Consider the following 20,111-nt stretch of genomic DNA (forward strand, 5'->3'; position numbering starts at 1 on the left):
GTGGGTTTTAAGACCTATATTTTTCAGCTATTGTGACAAAATGAACAGAAGTCTTAAGTTTTGGGTTTGTTTGTTTGTTTTGTTTTTTTTCTGTTTGCCTGATTTCTTTTTTTGAATCCTTTGTTTCTATAATCTCTAGTGAGCTGTTCTGTAAGCTGTAGTGTTTATTGTTTCTTTTCACGTTTCTTTCAAAGATGTTTCATCATCTTTGAAAGTTCATGGAGAAGTTCCTGAGGACTGGAGGAGAGCCAATGTCACTCCAGCCTTCAAAAAGGGCAAGAAGAAGGACACAGGAAACTACAGGCCAGTCAGCCTCACCTCCATCTGTGGAAAGGTGATGGAACAGCTCATTCTGGATGTCATCTCTAAGCATGGGGAGGAAAAGAAGGTAGGAGTATTCAACATGGATTCACCGAGGGGAGATCATGCTTGACCAATCTGATAGCCTTCTATGATGGCATGACAGGCCATGTAGATGAGGGGAGAGCAGTGGCTGTTGTCTACCTTGACTTCAGCAAGGCTTTTGACACTGTCTACCATAACACCCTCATAGGAAACCTCAGGAAATGTGGCTTAGATGAGTGGACAGTGAGAGGGATTAAGAACTGGCTGAATGGCAGAGCTCAGAGGGTTGTGATTAGCGGTGCAGAATCTAGTTGGAGGCCTATAGCTAGCAGCGTTCCCCAGGGGTCAGTACTGGGTCCAGTCTTGTTCAACTTACTTATCAGTGAGCTGGATGGAGCGTACCCTCAGTGAGTTTGCGGATAATACAAAACTGGGAGGAGTGGCTGATACACCAGAAGGCTGTGCTGCCATTCAGCGAGACCTGGACAGGCTTGAGTTGGGCAGAGGGGAACCTAATGAAGTTCAACAAAGGCAAGCGTAGGGTCCTGCACCTAGGGAGGAATAATCCCATGCACCAGTACAGGTTAGGGGTTGACCTGCTGGAAGGAAGCTCTGCAGAGAAGGACCTGGGAGTCCTGGTGGACAACAAGTTAACCATGAGCTAGCAGTGTGCCCTTGCGGCCAAGAAGGCCAATGGTATCCTGGGGCATATTAGGAGGAGTGTGGCCAGCAGGTCGAGGGAGGTTATCCTCCCCTTCTACTCTGCCCTGGTGAGGCCACATCTGGAGGACTGGGTCCAGTTCTGGACTCCTCAGTTCAAGACAGACAAGGAACTACTGGAGAGAGTCCAGCAGAGGGCTACGAAGATGATTAGGAGAGTGGAGCATCTCTCTTAGGAGGAAAGGCTGAGAGAGCTGGGTCTGTTTAGCCTGGAGAAGAGGAGACCGAGAGGGGATCTTATTAACACTTACGAATATCTTAAGGGCCGGTGTCAGGAAGATGGGGCCAGACTCTTTTCATTGGCGGCCAGCGACAGGATAAGGAGCAACGAGCACAAACTGAAACACGGGACATTCCATCTGAATATAAGGAAAAATTTCTTTGAGAGTGACAGAGCACTGGAACAGGCTGCCTAGAGAGGCTGTAGAGTCTACTTCTCTGGAAATATTCAAAACCTGCCTGGATGCTATCCTGTGCTACCTGCTCTAGGTGAACATGCTTTAGCAGGTAGGTTGGACTATATGGTCTCCAGAGGTCCCTTCCAACCCCAACCATTCTGTGATTCTGTGATTTTTTTTTTTTTTTTTAATGTAAACTCTTTGGAAATTTTTATGTCTCCTAATTATGGTTTGTAATAGCTAAAGAATATAAGAATAGAAATCTTAGTTGATTTTACAGCTATCTCCTTCTCCATACATGCCTGGTACAGAGACGCTTCTTTGGGGTTGATATAAAGATCTTAATTCTCAAATCTGTCCCTTGGATGGAGGTTTATGAAAATGGCTGGCTGAACAAGCTTATTGATGCAAGGCTGTGATGCCTGTTGAACAGTGCTTTCTTCCCAAACAGCTGCCTTCCCCTCCAAGCCAGATAACTACAATTTAGTGAAAGCCTCATACAGAAGCCTGCAGACAAAGTATTGGTCTAGGGGTGCTAATGTGACCATTAATATAATTGCTGTAATATATGCAAAAAATTCTAAGAAGACAGTGATGTTCATCACCATGTACATTGTCTTTCTCTCTGGAGATAACTGCTGCTCTTACCCCCTGCACTTGTCACATAGTCCCTTGGGCTGACTCCTGGGAGTCTGTCTAGGTCAAGTAAAAATACTGGTGAAAGCACAAGATGGCTAGGATGGTTGGATGTGTTCTTGATGGGCTAAATCTACCTCACATTAATGCCAAAGACTTTTATCCAGTTGTTCCTGCACTTCCCTTGTACTCCTGATGAGAGGACTATGAAGAATCACTGTCCTGGTTTTGGCTGGGATAGAGTTAATTTTCCTCCTAGTAGCTGGTATAGTGCTGTGTTTTGGATTTAGTATGAGAATAATGTTGATAACACACTGATGTTTTAGTTGGTGTTAAGTAGTGCTTACACCAGTCAAGGACTTTTTCAGCCTCCATGCCAGGTGCAGAAGAAGGTGAGAGGGGGCACAGGCAAGACAGCTGATCCAAACAGGCCAAAGGGCTATCCCATACCATATGACATCATGCTCAGTATATAAACTGGGGGGAGTTGGCCAGGGGGCAGCGATCACTGCTCGGGGATGGGCTGGACATCTGTCAGCAGGTGGTGAGTGGTTGAATCACTTGTTTTTCTTGGGTTTTGTTCCTCTCTATTGTTGTTGGTTTCCTTTTCACTACAATTTATTATTATTTTCTTATTTTATTTCGGTTATTAAACTGTTCTTATCTCAACCCACAAGTTTTCTTACTTTTGGTCTTATGATTCTCTTCTCCCACCCCACTGCGAGGGGGAGGGTGAGCAAGCGGCTGTGTGGTGCTTAGTTGCTGGCTGGAGTTAAAAGATGACAGTCACAATGAAGAGTTTTTCTGAATTGCCATGGACTTGCTGTGTGCAAGGGGAGTACTTTGTTACTGAAACAAGGATTACCATATTTAAAAGTCTCTGGCAATACTTGCTTAATGGTAGTGAGGCGATCTGGAAACTTTGCCAGGCTGCCCTGTGAAGTTGATATGCAGGCGTGTAGGAGGTAGGGTTATTTAAGATTTCAGGAGAAGGCACTCCTATCTGATATTCTACCAGCAGATCTCTTATGTATATCCACTCTTTATAGCTACCTTGGAGAAACATTACTTTTGCAAAGTCCCATTGACTTCAGTGGTACTTTGCACTGGAGGAAAGCTCTGCATTGCTGCTGAGGTGTGCAGTTACAACTGAAAGATGAATACTGGGATGCGATAGAAAAGGCTGAGGCTATGAGGAAGCCACGCACAGAGAAGTCTACTCGAACTTCTAGGTATAAGAAAGAGAATTTGTAGCTCTCTGAGCTACAGATCTGTTGTAAGTTGTGTGCTATAGAATCAAGTCTTAGATAGTTCAAAATAGCTGACTATAGATTTCTTCTGCAGTAATCCCCATGGATTTCCTTGGGGCTTCAGAATTGATGGCACGGTACAGTGTATGCATGGTGATAGAAAGGTGGCAAATATGTATAAAATATCCTTTTTCTATTTTAAAAACTTGAACTTGACAAAAATAGACTTTTTTTCTTGCCATCTTATGCAATTCCTGAGGATCAGTCTAAGTCTAACAGAAAGAAAATGTAGTAGTCTAATCTATATATGCTTTACACTACCCATCCAGTTACTCTGGGTGGGGTTCTCTATATGTGTATGTTCTGAAGAGTCCTAAAACAAATTACCATTGGATATTGTTTCAGACATGATAATTTTGTACCATTGAAGCAAAGAAAACTGTAAATTGCAAAATAAAGAATAAAACCATAATTACTGCTTTCATTTATTCATACCATATTAATGCAATATAATTATCTGGCAGGCAGGATTTTATGAATACTCACCAGAAAGCCACCGAATGGTTGTTCTAATGAACACATAAAAACTAACACTTTAAAGCAGTTAATCGTGTTTCGTTACTTTTAAAGTGACAAGCGCCTTTGAACATTATAATTGGAAATAATGTATTTTGGCACCCTGCAAAAGGCTCTTCAGAGTACCAGTGTTTGGAGATATTTCAAAATGGACAGAAGGGCCAGTGGGATGCTATAGGAACTGTTATGGAGATTTTTGCAATGCCCATGTGGTGGTCAGTATCTCTTGTCATGTGCATTCTGGCCTCTTAAAAAATTCTTAAGGAATCAGAACCCTAAACAAGGCTTCAGGCTTGGATTATATGCAAATCATAAAAGATGGAACTGTTTGAATGCACAGTGAAACAACAAAACCCAACATATTTTGAGAAGTGATCCAAGATAAAAATTTCTTCGTCCTATTCTTAGACATTTTATATCTTTTATTGAGAAGAATCAAAGTTCTTTTTGTGTGTTTAGTCATGTTTACATTATGTTATGATCTTTTACATGACTTTAACTGTTGGAAGGAGAGGAGAAAGTAGCTACAAGTGTTGGATTCACTCCGGACATGTCATGAAAGAGAGAAAGCATAAAGGGTTGTTCCCTATTAAGAAAAAAACAAACATGTGTTCCGCACCACCCCACCCCCCACAAAAAGGCAAAAAAAGAAAAGACTGTCTTGATCTTCCCGAGATAACCTGTGATGTGATGTTATTTATGGAAATATTTTACTAATTGTTACCATCTTTTCATAGCCCTAAAACACCTTGTAGGGTATGCAATATGAAATTAAGTCACAACCCCAACTGACAGAGTTAATTTTAAAGAGCATACAGGAGGAGGAAGAAAACAGTCAACACAAATGTGTGAAATTTAAGGCATACATAACTTCCTTCTCCTTTCTTTTTATTGCTTTTTTTTGTGTGTGTGTTCTTGTTCTCCTCACTGGAAACATGTGCTCCAGGAGTTTTTTCTAACCCTATCATCCCATGCGTAAATTCTCAGTATATGGTACACCAGAGCAGTGACCCGATTTAGGAGAGGGGGACGATATTATATTTAATCTATTTCTTCTCCAGAATTGATCCTTAGAAGACTGTTTATTGGGCTAACGATTTTGGGATTTTGTTTCTAATGTTCTTTCCCCTCATCCTTTGGGGAAAGTTCTGCCTTCAAAACAACCTCGATTCTGAATTATTCCTGCATTGCATAGGGGCTTTCTGGGATAAGGAATGACATGAAAAAAGATGTAGTGCTTGCTCATTGGGCTACTGGTGACTGGCCTGTGAACTCCTGTACTGTGGCTCTGTATGGATGTGGCACCAAAGCTAAAGATGGAGGGGAATCTGTTATGTTGAAGAGACTATGTTCTAAAGCTATCTTCAAACATTTCAATATAAACTACAGTGAAAAAAAAATATTGACAGTCAAACCTTAATTGACAGCAAAATATCTTGTGTTTTTCCTATAATCAAATATGCTAACCACTGTTAAACACTTAGTACCTTAGGGAAAATAAAACCTGAGAGGGTATGGTGGAATCTAATATTCTTTAAATAAAAATCATATGCCAAAAGTGCACAACAAGATGTGAAACAATGTGGTTAACTGTCTCTGTAAAAGAACAGAAATTAAAGCTGTTTTACAGAAGATAATGTAAACTAAAGCCATTTTCTGTTAGAGAGCTGCCATGCATTAGAAGGGTCAGGAAGCTCATTTTCCTCAAGTCTCAGCCTATAACGCTGGTGCAAGTGTAACATACCTAAGTAAACATCCACAATAATTTTTTGCATAAATGTAGAGTGACATGAGAATTGAGATGCAATTATTTAGCATTTGTGGGGGAAGGAGATGGTTTATTTGGTAGGTCAAGGACTGACTCCCTTGAGAGAGAGAAACCACTCACTGAAATGTCTAAACTTACAATATGTTGGTACAGCAGCAGCATTAAACAGGTAGTTGCTATAGCCATCACACGTGCAATTTTTGCCAAATCTTAAGCTATTTCTAATCCAACATTTTTAGGAGTGTTTGGGTTATGATTATGGCAAACAGATTCATAATTAGCAAAAATAAAAAAAAAAATTAAGGGCCTTGACTACGCAGTGCTGTGGATTTAGTATGCCTAGAGATAAGGAGTTAACTGAACCTGAAAATGTTCTTTTACAAGGTCTAGGGTGTTAACCTTTATTAATAAAGTACTAGTGAGCAAGGAAGAAAAAGGATGCTTTTTTTTTTTCTTGATATTAGCCTCTCTTGAGTCCTCCCTGCATTATGTTAAATGGTTTGTTCAAATGCTAGAAACTGCTGAAAACCGTTTAGCAATATGCAGTGGCTGTTTGAACCAGGCCCTTCAAAACAGCAAAGATTTGCAAGATAGAGGTCTTGATTCCCCGGGCCAGTCAATGACATTCGGATAAAGCTATTATGCTTCAGGCTATGGAGGTCAAAATAGATTTTTGCTCTATTACCAATAGATTTGTTTGAAACTATGTTTATTTCTGTACTCCAAATCTGACTATTTATCATTAATCAGAACTCCCTGGTGTCAGTTCAGTCGGAAGATGGCAGAATCCCAAGTCTGGTTGTGAGGCTGTAGAAGACAGGCATGAGGATATTGAACCAATAGTTGATATCTTCAACAGACCTGTAACGGAGGGAGCGTGAGGCATCTGTGTGTGCTCTGGTGGTGCTGTGATGCATGTGCTGTGCCTTGCCTTATTTCAAGAGCAATGAGTGGGCAGGATCTTGCTCTTTTTTCCAGGCATTCTGTTAACTTAAAAAGTGCACCTGCCTCACCACTGTAGTATTTAAAGTTAAGCTTGTGTTCATTTGGTCCAGACCTGACTTGGGGCCTTTCCTAAGTGAGCATCATGTGCTGCTGTTGTGTTTAAAAACTGGGAATGTGGGGTGCTGTGACCAGCAGAGGATGGGGCACAGTGATTTGTCTTTCTCTGCTTTCCCTGCTCCCTCTTGGCTGGAGACTTGGTACAACTCGTTATATTACTCACATCAGCATATGAAGTAGCTCCCTCTTCCCAGAAGTACTGGCTAGACTTTGCTATCTTGATCCTGGAGGATGTTCAGGCAAGGTTAAAAAGGGCATTAAAATAAGAAAGAGCTCAAGCTCTTGTGTCAGTTCCTCGCTGGAACAGAGACTTAGCAGTGTTAAAGCTCCCTAGCCCCTCTTAGGGCTGGTCCTCGGACCACTGGAGTAAGGCAGTGTGACTAGCTATGTTAGCAGATGCTGCAGAAGGATGAGACCCCAATCCTGGACTCCTTATCTGTCAGCTAGGGTTGTGTATCATAAACTAGAATAGAAATGGTTAAAAAGTAATAAACTAATATAACTGGTTTCTGTGAACCAGTAATGGTGCTCTTTTTTGTTTATACAAATACATCTTGCTAGAGAATACTAAGCGTAGCAACAGTGTGAGTATATTTGCTTGCTTTGGTATTTTATTGCAGCTTCCTTTCTTGCATCATGAATTTGACCCCTTTTATAGAAGTTCATGTGTTTTTTTACATTCAGTAATAAGCAACCAACAAAACCCTACCTGACTGATGTGTATTTGAAATTTGTATGTACCTGTGTGGAGTCCCTACCCCACATGAACTTTTTGGGGGAATTTTTGTATTATTGCTTTTTTATTTTAATGCTGGTGAGCCACTCATCACTTTATAATGGGTGTGTGGTTGGAAATCTCTGAGAAGAACATAAGTGTCTTCTTGAAGGCATGAAGCATAAGATCACTTAACAAAGCTTGTTAAACTTCCCCCTGGTGCTTGCTTCAGTTCGGCCTAATGTCTTTCTAGTTCCAAATAGTTTCTCCTTGGGACAGCTGCTTTCATCTGGAGACAATTTCATTTATCTGGACACAGTTTTTGATGCTATAACTACTTTGCACTCTGCTACAGCATCTCTTTTTGAAATTCAATTTCTGTTCTTGAGGTTTATGTCAAAAACTAATCTGCTTTACAATCTGGCAAATTTATTAAGTAACACAACAAAAGATATTTGTTTCTGTATCATCAAAACTTTGTCCTCCAGCTGTATCTTTATGGATGTATTTTGGTTTGTATTTCTGCACAATTTGTGCTGAGAACAACAGTCTTGAAAAATGGTTGGTGTTATGGCAAGCATGACAATACACTTGTTTTGCTGGGAACTCTTGCATCTCTTGTCCTCTGTAATAAATTTGAAGGAGATCAATTTACTCTCTGCTATTTTTACTCTTGTTTTTTGACTTACAGTTGGGAATATGTTGGCGTTTTTTTGGTTTTTTTTTTTTTTTTTTTTTGATACATTTTAGTAGTTTATCAATTGTCTCTATAGTTTTTACCAGTTCTGGACGTATCTACTATTCTATCCAAAGACCTGTAAATTTCTTATTGTACTGTTTTGAACCAATTTACAGTTGCAGTGAAAAATACTTTGGTCTTTCACAGAAATAATTCAGAAAATTTCACAGAAATTTTTCTCATCTTCTATTTTTCTTAACCATGTTTGCAATACTACCGATCATCTCACTTGGCAGTTGGTGAAGGAAAAGTGATTTTCCTAAACTATGTTTTTCTGTGGATTGCACTGTTCTTGACAATTCAGAATGACTTTGTTTAGCATTCTGAAGTCTTCATTTATCCTTTCTTTAAGATAGGTCTAAGACATCCCAGATTTTGTTCAGCCTAGTTTATCTGTAGGGTTCCTGCTAGATGATGGGTTTCATGAGATTCAGGTTTGTTGGTGTGCTGTTTTTTGTTTGCTGTTTTTTTAATGTGGTACCCTTACAAGCAAAACTGGCAGATAAACTGACCTGGGTTACGTGTCTAGTGATAACCACAAGAATACTTGTATCTTTTCCTCCAGTATTCCCTGTGCTCTTGAATAACTCTTGAAGAAAACACTTATCTTCTTGTACTGTCTGCCTCTTCAATATCTGATTATTCTTTCTGAATTTTCATTAATAACCTTGCTCTTAGCACTTGTGGCACTTAAGCCATAAGCAGATCAAAATTGAATAAATAACGCAGAAAAAGAATAGTTGTGGTAAAGGCAAGTTGAATTTACTTTATCCTGAACAACCTAGAACCAGTCTGAGATGAAGGGATTCAGCCCACTCAGAAGATAGAACCTCTGTTATGTATTGTGGTCATACGTGGTCCCTGAGCCAATGCAGCTTTGCTTGGGAGCACCAAGTATAGTTGCCCAAAGGGAATCTTGATCCTTTAAATAAGGTCTCCTGGCAATAGATGCCTTTAACTTCCTGCTCCTACAAAGTAAATCCACTTCCCAGGCTAAGTGGCTGTTCCCTGCCTGTCCCAAAACCAGCTACCCACTGCTGACTATAAAAAGGGTGGGAGCTGCAAGCCAGAGGGCTGTCGGAAGGAAGGTCCACAAAGACAGCAAGGAAGACATGAAAGCTTAAGCAACAGCAGCAAACTCCAGGCAAAGGGAATGATAAGAATATGTATAAGAACAAAAAGAAAAATAGACAAAACAGTAAGATCTATGTAGTTAATTCTGTCAGCTTCAGCTGCTTGCTTGTGTCTAACACACTCTCAAAATTGGCAGAAAAAAGTTAATACATTGGAAAACATAACCCTTCTAATGATACAAGGCCATTGAAACCTAGAATTATCCACTCCTGACAGTGCAATAGCTGCATAATTAATGGTGCCTTCCTTTAATATGCATATTATTGTCTTCCATTTCCATGCGCACACTGGAATACATGGTACTGTGCAGCCAAGCAAGCACTATTCAGTGCACTATTCAGAGTCAAGAAATAAACACTTCTACAAGTGTTTGGATAAGCAATTAGTACATGGGAAAACATCTTAAGAGATGATGCTACATCATCCCAATCCTTCCCGCCTGTACAGCAGGAGGGATTGGGAAACTGATACATTCTGTGTTGCCAGTTTTCTTAGGTATTGCCATAAGCAACATGACACAAGAGGAGGGGAACGACAGACTAGGCAGAAAAACTCTTGTGTAATCAAGGTAGCCACTGCTACTACTGCTACTTCCCTGAAGGAAGAAGATAACATACAGAAAACACTATACTCAGAACAGTATGTTTCTGTAGCATACCAACTTGAATAACTGGACAAAGCAAGCGCATAATGTTCTATTACAGGTACTTAAGCTAAATGGCTGAAGCAGATTTCACAGGTCAATAAATTATAAGAACTTCCATGTGGCCTTGGAACAGGTGCAAACTAGAACTTGGTGTTTATTTTTCTTTTTAAAGCTAACATTTGTTCCTCTGGAATATGAGGTTCAGGTGGTCTTCACAGTGATAAACTTGCAAAGCAGTTTGCCTGAAGAAAATTCTGAGGTGCAAGTTATAAAACTGATGAAAAAGAGGGTGAGCACAGAGGGTGAGATTACAAGCAACGCAGAGATCCTTCAGGTGGTTAGAAACCAGCTTCCATGATATCCTGAGTGACAGGATTCCTCATCTTGCAGAAAGAGAGTCAAAAGCACCAGATTTGTGTACAGTGTAACGCACCTAGTGCTGGTGCCTAGTCCTGTTCCTGACCTTGGGCTTCGGCTCCAAACTTTCAGCTCTTCATACAGTCAGAGAAGTAGGTCTGGCTAGAACAAAATGCAGGATTAGAACATCTTGGCCCGTCCAAAAACCCCGATAGGTTTGCATTGGTGTGGCAACAGTGCAATGTATCCGAGCGCAGTACTTAGATCTGGAGTTCCTGATTATCCTGTTCCTTGGTTTAGGGGAAATATAGTTCCTTTCCTTCGCTTCACTCACCTACCACCAAACGGGTAAATGACTACAGATGAGCCTATAAAGGCCAGTCCTAAGTACATAGTATAAGAAGTTATTCATCAGATTTATCATGGAACTACAGTTCCTTTCTGCAATGTTCATGACAATTCCACCTTTGCTTTTAAAGATTGTTTTCTATGCTGAAAATATTGAATATTTTTGGCCTCTAAATTAACCTGAGTAACAATTCCAACACACTTTATTTTGGTCAAGTCTATCAGTTTTTACAGGAACAAAGCCCACAACATTTTACAAGATTTATGAATAGTTTTTGTTAACATTTTACTTGATCACAGAAATAAAGTTGAGCTTAAGGGACTTTATTCCGTAACCCGCTTAGCCAAGGTGAATACAGTAACAACAGACTCAATCCCACAAGAAAGAGGGTGTCAATCTATGAACAAGAAACATACCAATAGAATCAGAAAGACAATATGTATATTATCATAGCTTACAAGTTAGTGAACTGTGGTAATATATTTCCAAGAAGAAAAAGGCCTTAACCAAAGTTTAGTTTTCACACTTCATCTGTGGTTACAGATGTCATTCCACAGAGGATTAAAGAGGGAATAAAGCAGGGATGGGGTGGGTGGTGTTTAAATCAGACAATTAAGGAGGAGTTGCCAATACAACCTTTATTTTAAAAAAAAAAAAAAAAGGTAAAATATGATTTGATCCATTTTTTTTCCACTCAATATAATCATCTCAATCAGTAGAAGAACTTTTAGTTTAAGTTTTGTAGTAAAGAGATTTTTAAGAACATTAACTTTTTAGTGTTAGAAATAAAGTTTTATTCTTTCCTAAAATCATGCCTCAGCTCTTGAGCCAATTAAAAATCAGTTCTGTTCTGCGAGTGCTTCTGACAATGTGAAGCCTGTGAGAAATTTCAACTTTCTAATTCAGAATTAAAAACAAAACACTGAAGTATTTAATTTAAATTAAAAAAAAAAACTGCACAAGGCCAATACAGTTGTTATACCATCAGTCAGTGCAGTGAGAGGTGTTTCTTAGCCACCAGTTAATGGAGAAACTTCTGGTTTTAGCAGGTGAAGGAGGAAGAAAACCTAAACTTTTACATCTTGGATAAAGCAGCGAGGTTAGGAAGAAAGTGCACTTAGACAATGCAACAGCATTTTAGCCTGGTGTAGTCATCATAAAGCCACAGACAAGAGAAAGACGAAGTTCTGAGAAAGCTCAACAAATAAAAATAGCATGAACAGGCGATAAAAAATACCCAAACCCGTGCAATATTTCCAATCTATGCAATTTCTTCTGGAAGCAAGAAAGACACCTTCCATTTTAGCATCATATGTAGACTTACTGCCTTCAAAGTTGTTATATTCTGACAGAAATGTTCGAGAACCTACTTGCCACTAAGCCATCTTTGTCACCTTATGACTCCCAAATATAAACCATGAACAAGAAACAAAACTTGAGAATAAAGCCAGCCTAACATCAGAAAATGTCAACCTTTGCTGGTGCTGCAAAGGGAGGATTTGCCACCTCAGTGCATCATCCTGAGTGTCATGGCCCCTTCTGGCAGGAGCTGCCATGGATAGACCAGCAAAGTAGAAACCCACGAAGATGTCTTCCTTGCTGTCTTTGTGGACCGGTAAATGATGGCATTTGAGGTTCTGTTCTGTTACAGGTTTCAGTGGTGAAAATGTCCGAACGTTAGAAGTGGCAACATCAGTAAAAATGGAATAGACTGAGGAAGTTCTCCAGCTCGTATATGAAAGCGTACTCTGTGGTCTTTTATAGGAGAATATCTTGCACTCTGTGTTTTTGGAGAAAACAATTTCTTTCTTCAGTGAATATTGTTTATTTTTTTATTATTTTGTATCGATCAAGAAGGGAGGTCCTGTGTGCTGGTTTGAAACCTGTTTCTGGGGTAGGCTCGGAGCAGCACTCCCGCCTCTCTGCAGCGGCTGGGGAAGGGCGGCAGCGCAGGCGCCGGGCCCGGCTGGGCCGGGCGAGCCGGCGGGCGGGCGGGCGGCGGGGGGAGCGGCCGCAGCCCGGAGCCGCTCCCCGCTCCCTCCGGGCGCCGTCGTTCCTGGCTGCCAGCGCTCCCGCCGTCACTAGATGGCAGTCTGCCCCCCGGGATGCAGAGGGCCATCCAACCCGCCCCCGAAGTTGAGGATTAGTATGATTTGGATAGGTTCAGTCAGCACTAAATCACTTATATTGTTGATGAAACAAAAATTTACATCAGAGATGAAATGCGTTGTTTGCACTGAAGTGCGAGTTCTGCTGCCGTGGAGCACTTGGCGTTTAACTGTGCTTCTGGTTTTATCTTCTCCCCTCCCCCCCCATCCTAAGTTTTCAGTTTATTTGAGGTTTGGTTTAGTGTGGTGTTTTTTGTGGTTTTTTTTTTTTTTTTTTTTTTTTTTTTTTGTAGGGGGGTAACAGAGTGGGAAAGGAAGTTGAAGGAAAAGTTGTGAATAAATTTGAAATTTTATTTGGGTCTTCATAGTTTACCAAACCAAAGACAATAGGGTATGCAGTTTACCGTCACAAATGTTGCTCTTCTCTTGTAAGGATAATTTCCAGCAAAACTTCTAGGCATTCCGCTTCAATACTTATATATCAATTATTATTATTCCATAAAAAAATAAATTAACTTAAAAATGCAAAATCTGTTTGCAGAAAAATTGCCTTTACAGTTCTGCATTTACTGTTTTCCTAATAGGCTTCAGTTTGCAGTGCCTGTGCTTTTTTTTTTTTTTTTTTTTACTTAATAAAATGTCTTTTTTTAAAAAAACCCTTAATTCTGAATTTCTTTCTCTTCTGAAAAAACTGGTTGCAAAAACTGTTAAAATACTGTACTCATTTAATACTATGCTTTTAGCAGCATGCTATCCAAAAAATCTTGTAATGTTTTTTAAATATATACGTAATGTTTTCAAAACAAACACAAAAATGTACATATACTGCTTGAAGAGTATTACAGTGCAGAATATTTAGAATGGCATGTGTTGCATGCTTTATTTCCTTGAAAATGCTCTAGAGTAATTTTTGGAAACTTAACAATCAAACAGATACCTGATGTATCCTACCTCATTTAACCATTCACTGCATGCTGGATTTTTTCTTAACAGCATGTCAATATTACATCGATATCATCATTAGGAATTTTAACAATCAAACGGATTTGCAGTGTATGCTTATCACGATTAGCAAGCATGTGGTGCATATTTCTATTACCAGCACATCAATATCACCATTAGAAAATCAGCAATCAAATAGATCTGTAGAGCAAGCATATGCTGACCATCATAATATTTAGAATCCAAAAAGGCTTTGTTTAGCATAAGTTTATTTCTGCTTCAGTTTATTTCTGCTTCTTATCAGAACAGCTATCTTGATACCATCTTTTACTGTAAAACCTTTAAAGTAGTGTTTCTGTAAACATAGTATGATATAAACCTTTACCAGAGACTCCAGTAATAGTGCATTAGGATTCATAAAGGTATTATAAAAGTGTTCATGAAAGACTTCTAGTATACTATGTCTTTGACTTTGCAACAAAAGCTTTCATTTTTGAGGGTAACCTTAGTACTGCATATATACAGCTATTTATCGCTTGTTCTTGCTTCCCTTTAACTGTGTCAGAGACTTTAAAATGCTTTCTCTGTACATCTCATTAACTTGTGGTTTGAAGTCTACTATTTAGAGGGGGGGGAAAAAACAAAACAAAACAAAAAAAACCCCAACAAAACAAAAACCACCAAACCCAAAACCCCATAGTTTACCAAGACCTGAATCTTATTTCTCATGTATTTTATTAGATTTATATAAAGAGTGCAACCTAGTATTAACATTCTAACATGATGAAAATGTAGTAGCAATAGGCTCTAATTTTGTGCCATATGCTGGAGAATTAATGGCATGCCCCTATCGCTGTAAGATAGCAAGCAATTAACTGTTCTCCCACATGTATGTCCGTATTCCCTGTTTTGATGCTGATCAAGTGCAGTGATTCATTGATATAGGAAAAATATTATAATAAGTAAATTCAGTTTTGGATGTCCAAGGTGTGTAGAAATTTTGTCTGAGAAGCTAATTGAACTAATTATGTTCAGAAAGAATATTTTTTTTCTATTAGTTTCCAAAAATGTTAATTGTAAACTTAATGGAGAGACGTTATGGTGCAAGTTGCTTTTGTGACTTTTGTAAATAACAATTATTGCAGAGCAGAATTTTGGCCTTCTATCTTTATTACCTGTGAAACACCCATTTATTTTTAGACTTGCTTTAAACACAGTAATATAACAAGGAATGGCAGAGTCCTACTTTAAAGAACCATTTTTTTGGGCAGTAAAAATATAGCCTCCAACATTCTTAACCAATTATCTATCTTTGTTTATGCTGTTTAGGACTTGTGGTGCAATGGCTCCAGCAGAGCTAATAGTCGGCACCGGCCTGGACATCATTGCAGGCGAAAGATTCACTTCTCACGGAGACGACGACTGCAGTCTCTCTGGTCTGTGCGAGGTCTCTGCTAGGGTCGTTCTCCTGACATCTTGCAAGAGGTGAGGACAAGGACATAGCATATACTGTTTAAAGACGGATAGTTTAACCTTGCCTAACATTTCACCTTGGCTACTGTTGTTTTTCATAGCTCCCTTTTCAGAGCTGATATAGTAGCTTTATGGGTGTGGAAGCATGATTTTTATCTTGGCATTGGTTTGAGGATAATCGGGTCATCTGTAGAAAGCAGCCTGAACTCTGACTCTCCTCATTTAAAACCAATGATCTCCACTGCCTATCTACCTCAACTGTATACTCCAGCAATTTGATGATGTTGATTTATATGAAAATGAGTATTATACTTATTTATTTATTATCCACTGTTTGCTGTATTAAATAAGTTACTCTGCTGTAGTCATGGTAATTGTACGTTCTGGACTTGCTTCAGATGCATCTCTGCCTCATGGGAGCCAGTCACATGGCAGCTATACAGAGATTTTTTTGATGTCATCAAATCGTGTCCTCTGTTCTTATATCCAATGTGGGGGTCGTGAACTTTAGGGTCAGTAATAGTAGAAAATAGGGCTAGATGAAGAAAAAGCCTTCTGGAGGCTTGCATGGATAGTACAAGCACAAACAGAAACTGCTGACAACTAAGCTTTTCTAACTGTCAGGTACTTATGCTCAGCTGATGCAATAATAATTTGCACAGAACAATAAGGTGTATTGCTGTATATAATATTCTTTTTTCTAATGACTCATTATCCTAGGATGATGAGGAGATGAGTAGAATATAAGTGTATTAAAAACATAATTGCTTTTCTATTCAAACAAAAGCATGCAGCATATACATTGTGACAAATGCCTAATGAATAGGAGCAGAGCTTTTTTTGTTCTGTTTCAGTTTATGGCAATGCCTGCCATAACTGCCTCTTTAAAATCTTAATTGCTTTTAATTTTAACAGTTACTTGATAGTTGCTTTTGGTTGGAGAATCATACACAAGAATATGCCTCTTCACTGCAAATACGGGCTGTTTACAAACCAAGAATGTCAACTTCTATGATTCAAGTTGAACAATATAAAGATGATTAATTTTGTACGGCTATTGCTATCGTACCATAAATAATTGTATAAATATTGTACCAATGTGTTTTTTTAATCCGTCGTAGACAAAATGCACTAAAAACCTTTGAAAATATTCTTGAAAAAAATGTTACTTTTGAAGACGTCTGCATGTAAACAATTTACCTTCCATAGATGTATTATGACCTGACCTGAATTACAAATCTGTGAGTGTTGAAGCCAGCCTTATGCAACCATCTACATTCGGTTCTCATACTCATTGGTAAAACCCTGAACTTATGTGGCTGGGGCTAATTATTCTCTTCAGATGACGCTGATCCTGGGTAGTCACTTCCATAAATACATTTGAATGTGAAAGATGCCAAGGCAAAATTTCCTTCCACCTACAGATTCCAGTGTACCTTTTCTGTTTATGATCAACGTTACTGGGCTGCAATTTTGAACTCTTCATTATCATAATCTCAGCCAGGACCACCATAGTATGTGGTATCTTTACATAATTAAATTTTGTCTCTATCCTTGGCTTATTACCCAAACCACTGGAGTCCTTTCCAAACCCCTCGGGGCAATGGTTATGGAAAGAGTGCCTATGCGTTATAGCAACTGGTGAACTATCTGTTAAGTATGAACCATCCACTGTAATTTTTTTACTGGGGAAATTCTGTCTTTGTTAGCTATGTCTTGTTACTAATTTTGTTGGGGCCATCATCATGGCATCCTTGATAGGGATTGCGGTTAAACTGTCTTTAGAGCTAAGTGAAGAGAATTCATCTTTTGCCTTCTCTCAGGAGACCTGAAGACCATGCTAAAGGCAGAAGGACAAATAGGTACATAATCAACTGCACCGAGACGGGATGCTGTGCTGGCATCAGGCAGCGGGTGGTTGTGCCTCAGCGTCCCCTGTAGGGTGGGGGGCTTCTATGCTCGCAAGGCTCAGACCAAGTGTGCCACCTCTGACAAAGTGGTAGCATGAGATGTTTGAGTATACTTTCTGCTTAAACCCAGTGGAAAATAAGATTTGCTTTACTAAAACTAAATCTAGTGACATATGATTTGTGTAGAGCAGTCAAAAACTGGCACTTTATTTTTTAATGTTGCTTTAAATGTTTGTCAAAGTTCTGTTTTTTACTGCTTAATTAGAGCTTTACTTTGTGAAAACCATTTTATACTTTCTGAGGACAGTGACATACTCTTCCCAAACAGTACCTATTTACCAGTCTCCCTGCAAACACATGGGTGTACAGATACTTAATGTATGTCGTGGCCAAGTACTCTGCTTGGCATATTGTGGCTCTACAGGACAGAGGTACAAGGTGCTCATGCATGTTGTCCTTCAGTCTGGCTTCTCTGAAACAGTGCTCAGACTTCTACTTTCTTCTCTTTACTTGCCGCATTTATATCAAGTCAATACCTGGAAAAAAAAAAATTGTTCAGAGATCCATCATGGTCATATCCATGAGGTATCTATAAAACACTTTCAATCCTTTAAGCCCAAGTTTTTGGTGCCTGTCCCAAAAGCAGGTGAATTTTTACTTGATGTTGTCTAGGTTCCTGGTATGCTATTTACTAGGGGCACAAGGAGTGGTTGAAGTCCCCCAGAATTCTGGCTTCCATTGCGCCTTCATCTGTATGGATATATCAGGACAAGAAAAATGTCTCCAGGACAGCCTTTCTCAGAGATATCGTTCCTTTTCTCCCATCACCGTTCTACCTGAGAATTAGCCTGGGAGAGGCTTAAAGCACAAGTGCTGTCTCATCCCAGGTTTCTTCCAGTTCCTTGGAATCTATGTTCCACCTCTTCCATATCCTGTTTTTTCAGTATCAGACTGAATTCCTCCTGGGTAGCGTAATCTAGAGTTGCGATATTACAGTTTGCTCATCATTCCAGTGCCTCTTCGCCTGCTAGATGGTATGCTTCCGGCACACAGTTCCAGCTCGCTGGCTTTCTGCTTTCCCATGTTCTCCAGCCAAGAGCTACAGCGCAATCTCGGAAGCGTCTGGTTTGTGGTTACGGAAGTGCTGCTATTCTGCATACACTTGGCCTGAATTTTTTCATGTTGTGATTTCAGTGACTCCCCTTGTGCGTCCCTGCAGTGGTGGTAACCTAGAGGTTACACAAATGCCGGGGAACCTCACCTACCAAACAGCTGAGAGATCTCCGCGGTCCAGTTCAGCATCCATTCCTATGCTAGCAGACAGGTTGAAAAACAATACCATAAAGGTACTGTTGGGTCTAAAATGGAGCCACGATGAGAAACTAAGATTATCAGATGGAACAAAAGGGCATGTTCGAGCTTGAACCAAAGGTCATACAATTACCAGAGCCTCTTACAGAGATCTCCTAGTGCATTAAAGTGGTAACACAGAGTATGCCACTTGAAAAACTTGTTTCCTGCTATTAAATAACAGGATTCCCTCTAAATGCCTGGTGATCTGAAAACTGTTCTTGGGACTTTTGCACCTTCACAACTGAGATGGTTAATGATGATTAATTTTGTACGGCTATTGCTATCGTACCATAATGCTGACCTATTTGTGTCCTGTCTGTCTTCTCCATGGTTAGTTGTTCAGTTGTTGATTCACAAGCACTGGTTCTGCTTTCTTGCTGGGTGGTATCACTTCATAAATATTTCCATGTCTTGCCTATGGTCCCAGCACACTGGATTTCCAATATTTTGAAAGCGCTTGCTGAGAAGTAGTTTGGCATATTATCAAATGGCTGCAGCCCAGCAATAAGCTATAGGTGGAATTTTTAATATGAAGTTGCCAGGTCTCACGACTCAAACCAGGCATTTGGGTTTTTTTCCTAGATAGTTTATTTGTTTAAAAGAAAAACAAGAAAGTATTTGCAGAATTGAATTAGTTATTTCATATTGAAGAACAATAATTACTGGTTTTTGAAATTCTGAAATAGACAGTTCTGTACAGATTTTTTTTCCAGTTTAGTTTTCAGGTTAAACTTAGTAGGAAAATTAGATGCTGTTCCCAGTATGGCTGATTTGAAGAAGCTGACATTGCCCTTTTGGCCTGGAAGTTAAAGCATTCAAATTCTATGAGGCAGACAACACTGCTTTCCTCTTCTGGTGTCCTGACTGAAAACAAGGCCTTGGGCCAAAGAACTCCCCTTCCCAGAAACGGACTTCACCTTCCCCAGCTAAGGCTTCAACTGGACCTACTCATCCCAGTACTGTAAAGATGCTCTGAGATAACAATCTCTCAGCCTTTCAATCTGAAGCTCTTATTTTCATATAAATGCCCCCATAACCTTTGGCAAAGGATTGTAAGAGTAACTGAGTAAGGGTGATTGCGAAGCCTGGTGGTGAGAGTGCTCACCGAGGAAAGTCACCTTGTTTCTAGTCCTGTTTCTAGACAAGACTTAGTTTATTTAGAGTAGCGACATGCTAGCACTGCTCAGTGTGCCTAGTTGTATAGTTATGTTATTCATATTAGGCCGAAAAATGCTTTTACAAGCTGAAATAATATAAAAACAATTTTCAAAATGAAAGGCTGCCTAAAATATATACCTTCTGTAGCCAGACAGTGTGCTAGCAGTGTTTGTTTTGTGCTGTCTGGGAGGTCATCCTCATTAACGGCATGAATATAGTTTTCAGACATATGAAACTAATTTATGACAGACATTACGAGCTCACTAAGGCAAGACAGAAATACAGAAGCAGGCAAAGTAGAAAATGTAGTCATCTTTGTCACTAAATAGCATACAATAAAGACAGTAGTATGCTGCATGTAAATAAGTGTTTGTCTTCCAGGGAATGTTGAAACACGGTCTCCTGTTGTATTCTTAACAGGCTATGTACCCAAAATGTCTGTAGCTGATTCCCAAGTTAATTCACATCAAAT

This window comes from Platalea leucorodia, assembly GCF_965183815.1.
Source record: "Platalea leucorodia genome assembly, chromosome: 1".
NCBI classification, from domain to species: Eukaryota; Metazoa; Chordata; class Aves; order Pelecaniformes; family Threskiornithidae; genus Platalea; species Platalea leucorodia.